At 36.9% G+C, this 12,896-nt stretch overlaps 1 protein-coding gene across 8 annotated transcripts in view; it reads left to right on the forward strand.

The window, feature by feature from the left end:
• Window positions 1-297: 297 nt before the first annotated feature.
• The window catches only part of LOC149792537 (tetraspanin-18-like), a 136,967-nt gene continuing 124,368 nt past the window's right edge, over window positions 298-12,896 (forward strand). Inside the window, exons 1-2 of one of the 8 annotated variants that reach the window (XM_089971179.1) lie at window positions 298-664; window positions 12,304-12,432. The gene's annotated coding sequence lies outside the window, so the exon portion shown is untranslated. Of the gene's footprint in view, window positions 665-12,303; window positions 12,433-12,639; window positions 12,734-12,896 lie in introns of those variants that run through there. The other 7 variants (XM_089971177.1, XM_089971184.1, XM_089971181.1 and 4 more) reach the window with 7 other exon arrangements.

The raw sequence follows: 12,896 nt of genomic DNA on the forward strand, positions 1-12,896 counted from the left end.
AGATACACTCGTCTCTTTCATGATTTTTTTGTGTGTTGTTGTTGCGTTCTTTGTCCTTGCCCATTGTTTTAACATAGGTTATTATTTTTTCATCTATATTGCTACAATAAAAATAAGTTACATCCGAAATGGTTGAAAACACACACATACACACACATACGCACACGCTCACACGCGCGCGCGCGCACACACGCACACAGAGTTGAACTGTACATAATATCCAGCCGTGCATGTGAACGTTGAGGTGTTCAAACTATCGTTCAAAAATCCAAAAAATAATCTGTCTTGAGTACTCTGAAAGCCCTTGAGCCACGCTGTTCATTAGAAAATCTGGTCGTGTATACATACAGTCCTACGTACGCACCGAGAGCTAAGTTTCATTGCCCTACAATCATCACTGCTCACGTTCTCTTTCTTACTACACTAATCGGTTCTTCAGAAAAAGGTTACGAGAGGATATACTGGCTTTTTTCCCCTCCCTCAGCATATAGATGCCGACATTTGCGGATTAGAGAATGTCATTTGAGGAGTTTGTTAGTGCTCGTGCAAATCCTGTTCTGTAAAAGAAGAGACTGACTATTCTGAATTTGAATTTTATCTTTTCTGCTTACTGCGATTCAAGCTAACAATTATTGGGATTGTCGGATCAAACCACGCTATTCAGGTAAGAAACTTTGAACGATGAACGACTAATTGTTTAATTTTGACAGTTCACACACACACACACTGTATATATATATATATATATATATATATATATATATATATATATATATATATATATATATATATATATATATATATATATATATATATATATATATATATATATATATATATATATATTCGTCAGATATAGTCGTATTCGTAGTACTGTAATTAGTTTGTAATAATAATAATAATAATAATAATAATCGGTCAGGAAGACACACTTAAGGTCATATATGAAAACATGACGGGGCATACATTCTGAGTCATAAACCAACGGATAAACACTGCATTTAAAACTGAATTACGCTGGATTCATTTGCATACAAATAATGATTCATGCAAATGGTAAATGTATACTTTCTGCATGAATGAAATAACAACAACACAACAATTAAAGCAACAAGAACGACAGCAACAACGTTAACAACATCACTATCGCCTCTTTAATCGTATTTACTTATAACTAAAGTGAATTTAAATGCATCCTCCGTAAATTCATCGATTGTGCCTGATTTCCATATTATTTTTTTTGCATAATACTTTGCGTATAATTTTCGCATGTTAAAAGACGGAGTCATTCAGGGTACCATCCTACTCACTTATAAATCATGTTAGACTTCAAACAACAAAGATCCTGATCTGCCGTAGCATAACGCGCCTGCAGACCAGGGTCTATGTTGTTTGTTATATTGTGTATTCCTAACAAACTGCACAGATCTAAATTTGCCGGCACATGATGTGCGGGCAGATCTGGATCTGTGCAGTTTGCAATTGGACTCGACTTATAAGCGAGTAAATATGGTTCATTTTCGCTGCAGTATACAACTTGTATGAAAGTCAGGTATAAACTTTATGTTCGGCATATACGAGAAAGGGGAAGGAGCAAGGAGTTAGTGGGGCATTGATGTATATTTCTAACTGTATATACATTTCCAAGCTTTAGCACCCCATGTGGTAAAAAAAAAAAAGGCTGACAGACGGGAAGTGCGCAAAATACATTATACACAAGAACCAATGGTCTGCTTTTAGTCCTAAGCTATTTTTGTATTTTTGTTTGAGCCTGGCATATCACGGATACGTGCCAATCCTGCGTCATCGCACCGAGTCGCAAGTAAAAAGATAGTGGAAGTAGATACTAGTAAGTGTCGAACTGGCGAAAGTCTAATCAATTTATAAGTGTACGGAATTTGTTTACGTTACCAAATACTAGTCACATAAATCAGTAATGACGTTAACTGGTTCTCCAGCCATTATTTTGAAGATTATTACTTTGAAGAAATTTCAAATGCACAAAATTATTTATTCAATATTTCCGGATCCTTTAAAAGAAAGAAAGAAAGAAAGAAAGAAAGAAAGAAAGAAAGAAAGAAAGAAATACGTTAAATATACATTTCTTCTTCTGAAAGTTTGGATGTTGTTTTTACCTGTCACATGAATGAAGTCTACAGTTTTCAGTTGGACAGCATAAAGTACAATGACCCTGAGTACACAGTTTTAATACTGTAACTGTATAGGTATATAAGGCTACTTGCTAACCAAGCCTGGCCGTGAGACAGATAAACCGGGTCCGATTCCCGATCGTGACACTTAAACGTTTTCACCTATCCCAATACCAATGGGGGCTCGCCGCCCGATTCTCAGCAGCTGGGGACCAGGTTTGGAACAGGGTTCGACCGCTCTGAGAGCTGGATCTGGTTGACATTCGAGAACGACTTCAAGGTCAACGTGGGGGGAATGTGGCGGCATAGTATGAAGCCACTTAATTACCGGTGTAACTGGTAAGGGTTTTTTGGTCTTGTGATATCTGCGCCTGACATTATATATTTATTATTTTAACGATAGACTGGAATTTTGTGTACTTAGTGTACTTTTACATTTCTAAATGGTACCAATCACCTGGGTGTCAGGCACCCAATATACTGTTGTTTTTTTTTTGGTCCTTTTTTTTCTTTTCTTCTCTTTTGGTTTTGAATTTTGATGTTGGTAATCAAAGGATCAATCAGGATTTGGGGGACAGAGGTTTTATCAAAAGAGGACTTCATAAGTCAAAGGAAGAACCTCGTGTAAGAATGCAATTTGAAAGTCGATGTCGGTCTTCTTTTTCTTCTTTTTTCCTTTCTTTTTCTTCTCTGTCTTCTTTCTGATATTCTGAAGGTGTTTTGGTTCCAACTCGACTTTCAATGTTGTAGTCCGGGATGATGTTTGCGACTGGTCCGTCTGGTTCATGGGCTTTTATTTCTTTTTACTTACTGGAATTCTGAAATTACATTGTGCCTCTAAATTTTGTTTTTCATAATGTGTTGGTCTTGTGGGTAATGTTGGAATTTAAATGTTGTGTTTTAATAGTTTGGGATCTGTATATCTGTTATGTATTTTATTTCCGCTTTGTGCGGTGGGCCTGATGACTAGTCTTTTGTCACCTTATATTCTTAATTCTTGTGGGGACCTAAGGCTTAGTGCTGTTTGTTTACACATTGCCAATCTTGGTCGCCTTGAAAAACCGGGCCTGGTGGCGGGGTTAGCCACCTTCTATATATTATTGTTTCTTGCATAGTGGAGTGGGAGAGTTAAATTTTGTTTTGTCAGACATGTTTGTTTATTATTGTATTAGTAGCCTGAACACATGCAGACATGCAGTGGGCGAAGTTTATAATTAGTAATATATACAAACACTTACATATACCTATACATACACACATTATTTTTAAAAGTTGTAAAGTGATATGGACTTGCCTTTTGGCTAGCGGTCTTACCTTACCGCTTTAGTCGTGTCTGGTGGTTGATGTATTGATTTGATTGTGGCTATGTTTATTCTTGTGGTGTTATTTTCAGGCTAGATCTATTTTTGTTTTTGTTTGGTTATTTCTAGTTTTTGTTTGTGTTATTTAGGTTAATTATAGTTTTTCATTGAGTTATTTGTATGATGTTATTTTTCCAGGCTAAGTCTAATTTTATAAGACATGTCTTTGCCGAGTCTTCGGGTCGCAAGGACTTTTCAAGAACATCTAGTCTTTTTTATTCCCTAAATTTCAGTTTGTCAACCTGTTTTCTGGTTATGATAGGGTTGAATTTGTTTATTTTGTTTATTTACCTGTCTAATGCTTGATGTTTCGTTCGCTGTTATGTTTTTATTTTCTTATGTTTGTTATATATTTGTCGTATTTGTTAATTTGCGTAAGGTACCATATTATTTTTTTGCATGTAGTTTCGATGTTTTTGTTACATGCCTTATTTTAAAAAAAGTTTTTGGAAGTTAGTTCGTTGATTATGATATTTGGGGCAGGTGTTAAAAACATGGTCCAATGTTTCCATTGTTGAACAATGGGGGCAGTTCGTGTTTTGGTTTGTTTTGTTTCTTTGTTGAGGTGTTTTCCAAAACTGCTTTTTAGTAAAGTTGTTCCAGTTCTTATCCTATTAATAACGCGGAGGTCAGTGGTATTTATGTCTTTAGCTGTTTGTGATAGTTCTGTTGACATCATTTTGTAGCTGGAATAGGTGTCTGCCCTTGTTGGTATTTTCCCAGAGTTGTTGTCATTTCTTGTTTATTTTAATTCTTATTTGACTATATACCTTTTGTGCACTGTAATCAAGATGTGTTAGTGAGTTGTTCATGAGGTTCAGTTTTGCTTGTTGGTCACCTTTGGCGTTTCCTGTTAGATTAATATGCGAGAGCACCCATAGGAATTCGACACTTTGCTGTTTTCCTTCAATCTCTTTGATGGATATCATTGTTTCTTCTAGCATGTTACTTCTGCCTTTTGTTGTGGCAGTCTCTAAGGATTTGAGTACACTTAGATAGTCTGTTATAATAGCGTTTTGGTTGTATGTTTGGGGTTTTATCCATTTAAGTGCCTTATTTATTGCCCAGAATTCTGCTGTATAGATGGAACAGTCATCCGAGAGTCTGCCTCCGAGTGTAATCCGGTGTTCGGGTATTATTATTGCCGCTGCTCTAACCATTTCTGCCTCTTTCTGCATATATATATATATATATATATATATATATATATATATATATATATATATATATATATATATATATATATATATATATCAGCCTTGACTTCACGGGAGACATCCTTATATCATATTTCTATAACTGGCTTGATCGTATCTGGTACACAGATCTGTGTTTCCTACATTAAACTAAACATTTAATATCTCACTAATGAGTTGTCTAGAAGTTGATTTGAAAACATAAAAATCAGACTCACGCTCACTTTCAACCTCTTCCTCAAAATATAAATGTTAAATCAATGTAGTTTAAGTGTTAGGGTTGGCAAAGATTGTCAGCTTTCAAGTATTAAATAGCTATTTCTTTAAAATATTTATACAAGATACTCTTGATAATTAGTGAAACTTAATCTACTATCTTGTCTCTAATATCATCAGCATTTTCAAAATCTAAAACTGGTTTTAAGTCCTGTAAATAATCATTTAATTAATTTGCATAAACACAAATGCCTGTTCTCACTTACATAGAACATAGAGCTAGACCTGTTAAACCAAATGGTTAGTGTCCATAAGGTCATGGGGTGAGTGTGCTGTAAAGATTCTGCTTGTATTGTTTTGGAAGATGTGGATTGTATTCAACATGACTCTGTAGACGACCAGAAAATTGGAAAACAGTTAAATCATATAAAAAGTTCCTACTAGAGCATACTTGAGTCTTTTTTTTTTAACATTTTGTTTATTTGACAATAGCATATGTCTTTAATGAAATAGTTTTAAAAGTGTACAAATATATACCTAAAATTGTACGTAAATAAATATCTAATCAGCGGCACAGATGGAAAGATTTATGAAAGCAACGTGTGTAATGAATGTACCAAAACTTTGGGGAAAATCATGATTGTTTCAGACAGAATCCAACGTGATCAAAACTGTGAGAAAATCAAATTTATGCATAGGTAGATTGCAGAATGAAATGCAATCCATTATGGACCTTTTGCAAAGCATAAAACGTTGCACGCATTCTGATAAAACTCGCAAGAATAATATATATATATATACGAAATCACAAAAAGCACATGGAAGAATTTTAGTAGGTATTAAATCTTGTAAAATATATATTATTTAGACATGACGGGTGTAGAAACTGCAATTTTAAGATAATTTTTTTAAAGAATTTTGTAAGAAGGACCAATCTTGAAATTGAATACGTTCTCAAACATCATTGGAATTAAAACTGTCTCTAACGTTACTCGGCAAAAATCATTGTAACGACTGTCTCTAATGACCCTCATCAAATCATGTTAAGGACTATCTTTCACGTTCTTCGATAAATCATGTTTAAGGCCTGTCTCTAGCGTTCATCGCCAAATCATGTTACGGTCTGTCTCTAACGTTACGCGGCAAATCACGTTAAGGTCTGTCTCTAACTCTACTAGCAAAACTCGTGGTAACGCCTGACTCAAGCATTCTTCATCGACTCATGTTAAGGCCTATCTCTAACGTTCCTCGGCAAATCAGGTTACGGCTTTTGTCTCTAATGTTACTCGGAGAATTATGTTTAAGGCCTGTCTCTAACGTTCTTCATCGAATCATATTAAGGCCTATTTCTAACGCTCCACTGTAAAACTCAGGTTAAGGCCTGTCTTTAACATTCCTCATTGAATCATGTTAAGGTCGATCACAAACGTTTCTCGGCAAATCATGTGAAGGCATATCTCAAACGTTCCATTGCAAATCAGGTTAAGGCCTGTCTCTAACGGTCATTGGCAAAACATGTTAAGGCCTATCTCTAACGTTCCCCGGCAAATCATGTTAAAGCCTGTCTCTAACGTTACTCGGCACATCATGTTAAGGCCTATCGGTAATGTTCCACGGCAAATCAGGTTAAGGCCTGTCTCTAACATTCCTCATCGAATCATGTTAAGGTCGATCACAAACGTTTCTCGGCAAATCATGTTAAGGCATATCTCAAACGTTCCACTGCAAATCAGGTTAAGGCCTGTCTCTAACGGTCATTGGCAAAACATGTTAAGGCCTATCTCTAACGTTCCTCGGCAAATCATGTTAAAGCCTGTCTCTAACGTTACTCGGCACATCATGTTAAGGCCTATCGGTAATGTTCCACGGCAAATCAGGTTAAGGCCTGTCTCTAACATTCCTCATCGAATCATGTTAAGGTCGATCACAAACGTTTCTCGGCAAATCATGTTAAGGCATATCTCAAACGTTCCACTGCAAATCAGGTTAAGGCCTTTCTCTAACGGTCATTGGCAAAACATGTTAAGGCCTATCTCTAACGTTCCTCGGCAAATCATGTTAAAGCCTGTCTCTAACGTTACTCGACACATCATGTTAAGGCCTATCGGTAATGTTCCACGGCAAATCAGGTTAAGGCCTGTCTCTATCGTTCATTGGCAAATCATGTTAAGGCCTATCTCTAACGTTACTCAGCACATTATGTTATGGCCTGTCTCTGGTGTTATTCGGCACATCATGTTATGGTCTGTCTCTGACGTTCCTCGGCACACCATGTTACGGCTTTTGTTGATTTCTGACATTTTGATAGACACTTTATACAGGATAAATAGTGGACAGATATATGTGTTAAGATTACTGCAAAGGATAAAATGTCTTTAATTGTATTTAGTTACACTTACAACATTTCAGAAATATAGTACTTGGTTCTTTTATGATTTACCGTTGTTTCTGACTCTCTGCATTTGACACTCATGCTTTATTCTAGTATCCCAAAAGTACTTTATCACTACCCACGCACCACCGTCCTCACCAACATGAGACCTCCGCATTCTTGTTTCTTGTATCGATCACTAGCCACGCCATACATAACACACGCATGCGCTCAAACATAATTGTAATACACACATACCACTACCAGCACCACTGACACAACACCACCCCATGTCATTCTTCTAGTATACTGAATTCCTCCATCAATAGCATCCTCCCCACCCCAGCCTCATGCTAGCCTTCTAGTATCCCAAATTAATTGCTCGCAATCCTTAATTGCCTACCTCACCCCACCCCCACACTATTTATTTGTATCATCAGCATACTTGTACATTTGCCGAAGAATCAGCTGGAGTGTATAAATGATATACAACATTTAAGGAGCCGTTATCATTCTGAAAATATGCGTTAATGATTTATTGCTTGTAATTTGCGACTGACGCAAACGCAAATTCCTAATGAATGTTTTGGCCAGGAGCTATATAGTATGCACGCTCAGTGCAACATAAATGTGGTCAGTAGTAAGCACAATCGACAGTGAACTCTTAATCTGGCGTACCGAGACTTTATTACTTCATGACGTATTTAATAGGGTCATCAACACGCAGTTTGGTGTACAGAGAAGTCAATACTTAATGACAGTGCTGTCCAACCTTTTGACACCATGGGCCATTGAAAAATGTTTTTCTTGAAGCCGACGGCAGCAGCAGAAAACTAAAAATCACGACTATATAGCTGCTCGAGCTCTGGTGGGCCATTTAAAATCAGCCCGCGGGCCGCGAGTTGGACAGCACTGCTTTATGATATAAACAATAGTTTCCGGAATACACAGTCTAGTGTAGAGAGACTTCATTGTTTCATGACAAACAGTGGGGTCAGCAATACAAAGTCTAGTGTAGAGTGACTTAAATATTTCATGACAAACAATAGGGTCATCAATACACAGTCTAGTGTAGAGAGACTTCAATGCTTCATGACAAACGATAGGGTCATCAATACACAGTCTAGTGTAGAGAGACTTCAATGCTTCATGACAAACAATAGGGTCAGCAATACACAGTCTAGTGTAGAGAGACTTCAATGCTTCATGACAAACAATAAGGTCAGCAGTACACAGTCTAGTGTAGAGAAACTTCAATGCTTCATGACAAACAATAAGGTCAGCAATACAAAGTCTAGTGTAGAGAGACTTCACTACTTCATGACAAACAATAGGGTCAGCAATACAAAGTCTAGTGTAGAGAGACTTCAATACTTCATGACAAACAATCGGGTCATCAATACACAGTCTAGTGTAGAGAGACTTCAGTACTTCATGAGTTAATCAATAATGTCAGCAAAACGCCGTCTAGTGTAGACAGACTTCATTACTTCATGAAGTAATCAATAAGGTCAGCAATACACAGTCTACAGTCTAGTGTTGAGAGACTTCAATACTTCATGAAGTGATCAAGGAGGTCAGCAAAACACAGTCTAGTGTAGAGAGACTTCATTACTTCACGACGTAATCAATAAGGTCAGCAATACACAGTCTAGTGTCGAGAGACTTGAATACTTCATGACGTAATCAACGAGGTCAGCAAAACACAGTCTAGTGTAGAAAGACTTCATTACTTCATGACGTAATCAATAAGGTCAGCAAAACACAGCCTAGTGTAGAGAGACTTCATTACTTCATGACGTAATCAATAATGTCAGCAAAACGCCGTCTGGTGGACAGAGAATAACATAATCAATAGAGTAAGTAATATACGTGGTTAATGTGATTGTTGCAAATGGAGGGATGCGCATTTCATAACCGGCCTGTTTTGTGTTGATCACACTTAACATTAATGTGTTCAGCAGGGAAAAGCAATTTAGAGACAACGTTTCGATGCATATTAAACCAATAAGTCATCATAACTTTTGGAATGATACACCACACAATTTATTTAATCTTTAAAGAAATATTTGACATTACGATACAACCATCCGACAAGTTTTATTTTCTAATTATGAGAAAAGTGCATTTGATCGATTATTCGAATGGAACATGTTGGATTTTTGGAACCCACAATGAAAATAAACTCAAAGACTCTCACAAATGTCCAAAATACGTTTTATGAATTAGTATATCATATGACAATTACCACCTGGATAACAAATCTTGCACAATATTTACCTCTGTTTTTGAGCAGTCAGGCAAAGCAATAAGAACAATAAATACGATCATTAACTATGCAAATTTTGTTCTCAGATTTTTTCAGAAACCAATATGACATTGGCAATAACGTATATCTGATCCTTGCGTACATTGATTGCTGCAAATATCACTTGATGATGACCTTTGACATTGACATCAGAGTATAATTTAAATGACACCAAGAATATAAATATTGTATTTTTGTCTTTCTTAAAGGGCAATAACTCATGATAAATGTATTAAGATACCTTTTTTATTGAGAACCATGATTCTCGTAACTGACAACTCACGGTTTTATATTCCGACAAATAACTTCACCAAAATACCTGATTTTAAAAGCAAGTGACTTTCCGGCATAGATGAATGAGAGAGATCAGTAAATACTATCACACTTTTATTGACTCAAAGCTTAAGAATAATACGGCCCTTGAAACGGTTTCTGAATAATTTATGTACAACTTAGCGCGTTTATGTCTTTTGAATATGATTTACGATGAGTGTTTCCTTTTAGTCCCCGCTGTTGCATAATAATGAAAGCGACTACTAGAAAAAGAGAGATTCGTTCGTTTTCCTTGCGAACTTCCTGATCCAAGCCAGCCAATGGTTCTTCTGTTTCTCTTCCTCCATCTTCTTCTTTTAATGGATCTGAATTTTTTTATAATATATGGGAACACAAGACACCACACCGCTGACGTGTGTGCTTTAACCCATGATTTCGGAGTTATTCCTTCTGGGCTAATTGCATAACCCACTTGTATATCGGCAATCACACTTTGCATATAGATAATGTGATGCCAATGTGGCCGTGGGTGATGGACAGGGTCTGTGTACTTGACATTTGTTCTGTATGCAGGATGTCTTGTTTTGTTCTTTATCTGCTAAGTGCAAGCTTACGATTAAGAATGACCACTGAACCACCCATATTTATGATATGTCTCATAGTCACGAAAACTCTCGAATAATATATTCGGTACGATGTCACTGTATAAATCTTACTTTTCACTCAGAAATGTACTGTGTAATTAATTATTTTTCTTTACATATTTTGGTTGATTAAATTAACATTGTGGTACGTGAATTTATGTTACGGAGAAAAAGCCATACCATACAGGTGTGTTATACAGGAGTAATCCACAACATGGATAAATGGAAATGGGGAGATAATCAGTTGGTATTGTGGGATTAACGCCATTTTTCAGCAAAAGATAGACTGTACATGGTGAGCAATATACATTGTGAAGGAAGAACTCGGAGAAACCCCGAAAAGAACTACCGACCTACGGGAAGCCACTGCCAAGCTTTCTCACATAGCCACGTTGGCTGAGCCCGAGACTCGAACCCATGCCGACAGATGTAAGATGCCAGTGGCCTGTAATGGCGAGAGCCTTAGAGCACTGGGCCAACGTGGGCCCTGAGATAATCATTGGCAACATGAGTAATACATAATATGGAAAAAGGGAAAATGGAGATAATCAATCACAAAATTGTTAATGCCACCATATGCATTAAGGAATAAGGGAAATAATTAGTCACAAAATGAATAATACACGGAACAGATGAATGAAATAAGGGAGATAATCAGTCGCACCGTGGGTAATGAATATTATGGCTAAATGTGATAAGTGATAATAAAGATAAATTGAACACGGGAGATAATCATTTGCAAGATAAATAATACGTAATACTAATAAATGAAATAAGGGAGACAACTTGTGGTTTTGCAATCAGTGCACCTGGACGATATCAGCTATACAGAGAAGTGAGGTATTCGTGTTCGTTGTATATAATAAACCGGGGGCCCCTAGTAGCCGAGTGGTCTAAAGCGCTCACAGTACGGTTCATTGCCATCTCACCTCTGTCTGCGTGGGTTCGAGTCTCGCGCTCAACCAATGTAGGTACTTGAGAAAGCTTACCAGGAGCTTCTCGTGGGTCGGTGGTTCTTCCCGGGCATTTCCCGGGTTCTTCCTCCACCATTTATGTTGGCCGCCATGCATAGCCTATCTTGTGCTGAAAAAATGGCGTTAAACCCCACAACAACAAGAACAACAGCTACAACAACATATAATACATCAGTTGTCCTTGATGGAAATTCATACATGCGTAATATCCATCATTTCAAATAGGGGTCAGAAAGGCCAGCTTACTGAAAATTCCTAACAGTAAACGCCTTCCACTGCAGCCATGCCTACTTATCAATGTAAACACATGCAGGTGTTGTTCAAACACTAACACGAGAGAGACAGACAGACAGGCAGACAGAGACAAAGAAAAGGGACATATATTCTCGAGGATGAGTGTCCAAATTATAAGTATAAAGTATTGCTCCATAATTATGTTGGACTCAGTAGTAATGTATAAACAGACGCAAACCTTTTACATAAAGTATTCTTTCACGAGTCACTCTTGAGACTCATTTATGTTTCCATTGTATCTTTAAGCACACTTATTACGGAGTTCTTATTCAGCACACTTGTTCTTTGGAGTCTAAAGTGGAATAAATATGGGCATAGGAGGAAGACTTTCCCTTTATAATCAAACGTTATTATTATTTTTTCATTAATTAGGAGTAAACTGTTGACAGAGCTTATTAGGAACTTAATCCGGACAGATGGAATAGCTGTTTCGTTTAATAGTTATGATCGAATTTTTTTTTGCTTAATTTGCTAGACATGGTTGATTCATTAAGTAGTTCGACGCCATCTTTGTAGTGGTTATTTCCTGTTACTTCCGGTGATATAACAAGCCTCGCAGAGACGATGAGCGTTTACTTGCATACTCCGTGAGGAAGAGGTAACTTGACTTGTGGGAGAACTCAAATTTGAAATATCCTAGGGTAAGTGAGTACACATTTTACTAGCGGTTTTCTCGAGCCTCTCACGCGTCATAAGTATCACCAGATATATAATCATCATCCGGTTCATTCATCATATTTATACAAAAGGACTTATATCTTTAAAACAATATCCAATTATTGTCCAGGTTCTATAGCAACGAAACTGTAAGAACATAAAATAAACTAAACAATAATATTAAAATTTTCATGACAGCAGGCTCATCCCCTACAACCCACGTCATCGGAGTTGACTCATTCATGGAAATTTAAGACACCATGATGGATTTTCACTTAGATTTTTGAAGGTACGTTTTGCTTTAAGTTCATTATTAATTAGACCTTTAGGTAAATGATGGTGCGTACCAAAGACAACAGATGATCGGATAATCAGTTATCTTTCTTTCGGTGTCGTATTGCGTGTAGTTTCTTTAAACACCTCAACCGATCATTGGTTGAGGTGTTTGAAGT

This window comes from Sinohyriopsis cumingii, chromosome 9, assembly GCF_028554795.1.
Source record: "Sinohyriopsis cumingii isolate HCF-2022 chromosome 9, ASM2855479v2, whole genome shotgun sequence".
Taxonomy (NCBI): domain Eukaryota; kingdom Metazoa; phylum Mollusca; class Bivalvia; order Unionida; family Unionidae; genus Sinohyriopsis; species Sinohyriopsis cumingii.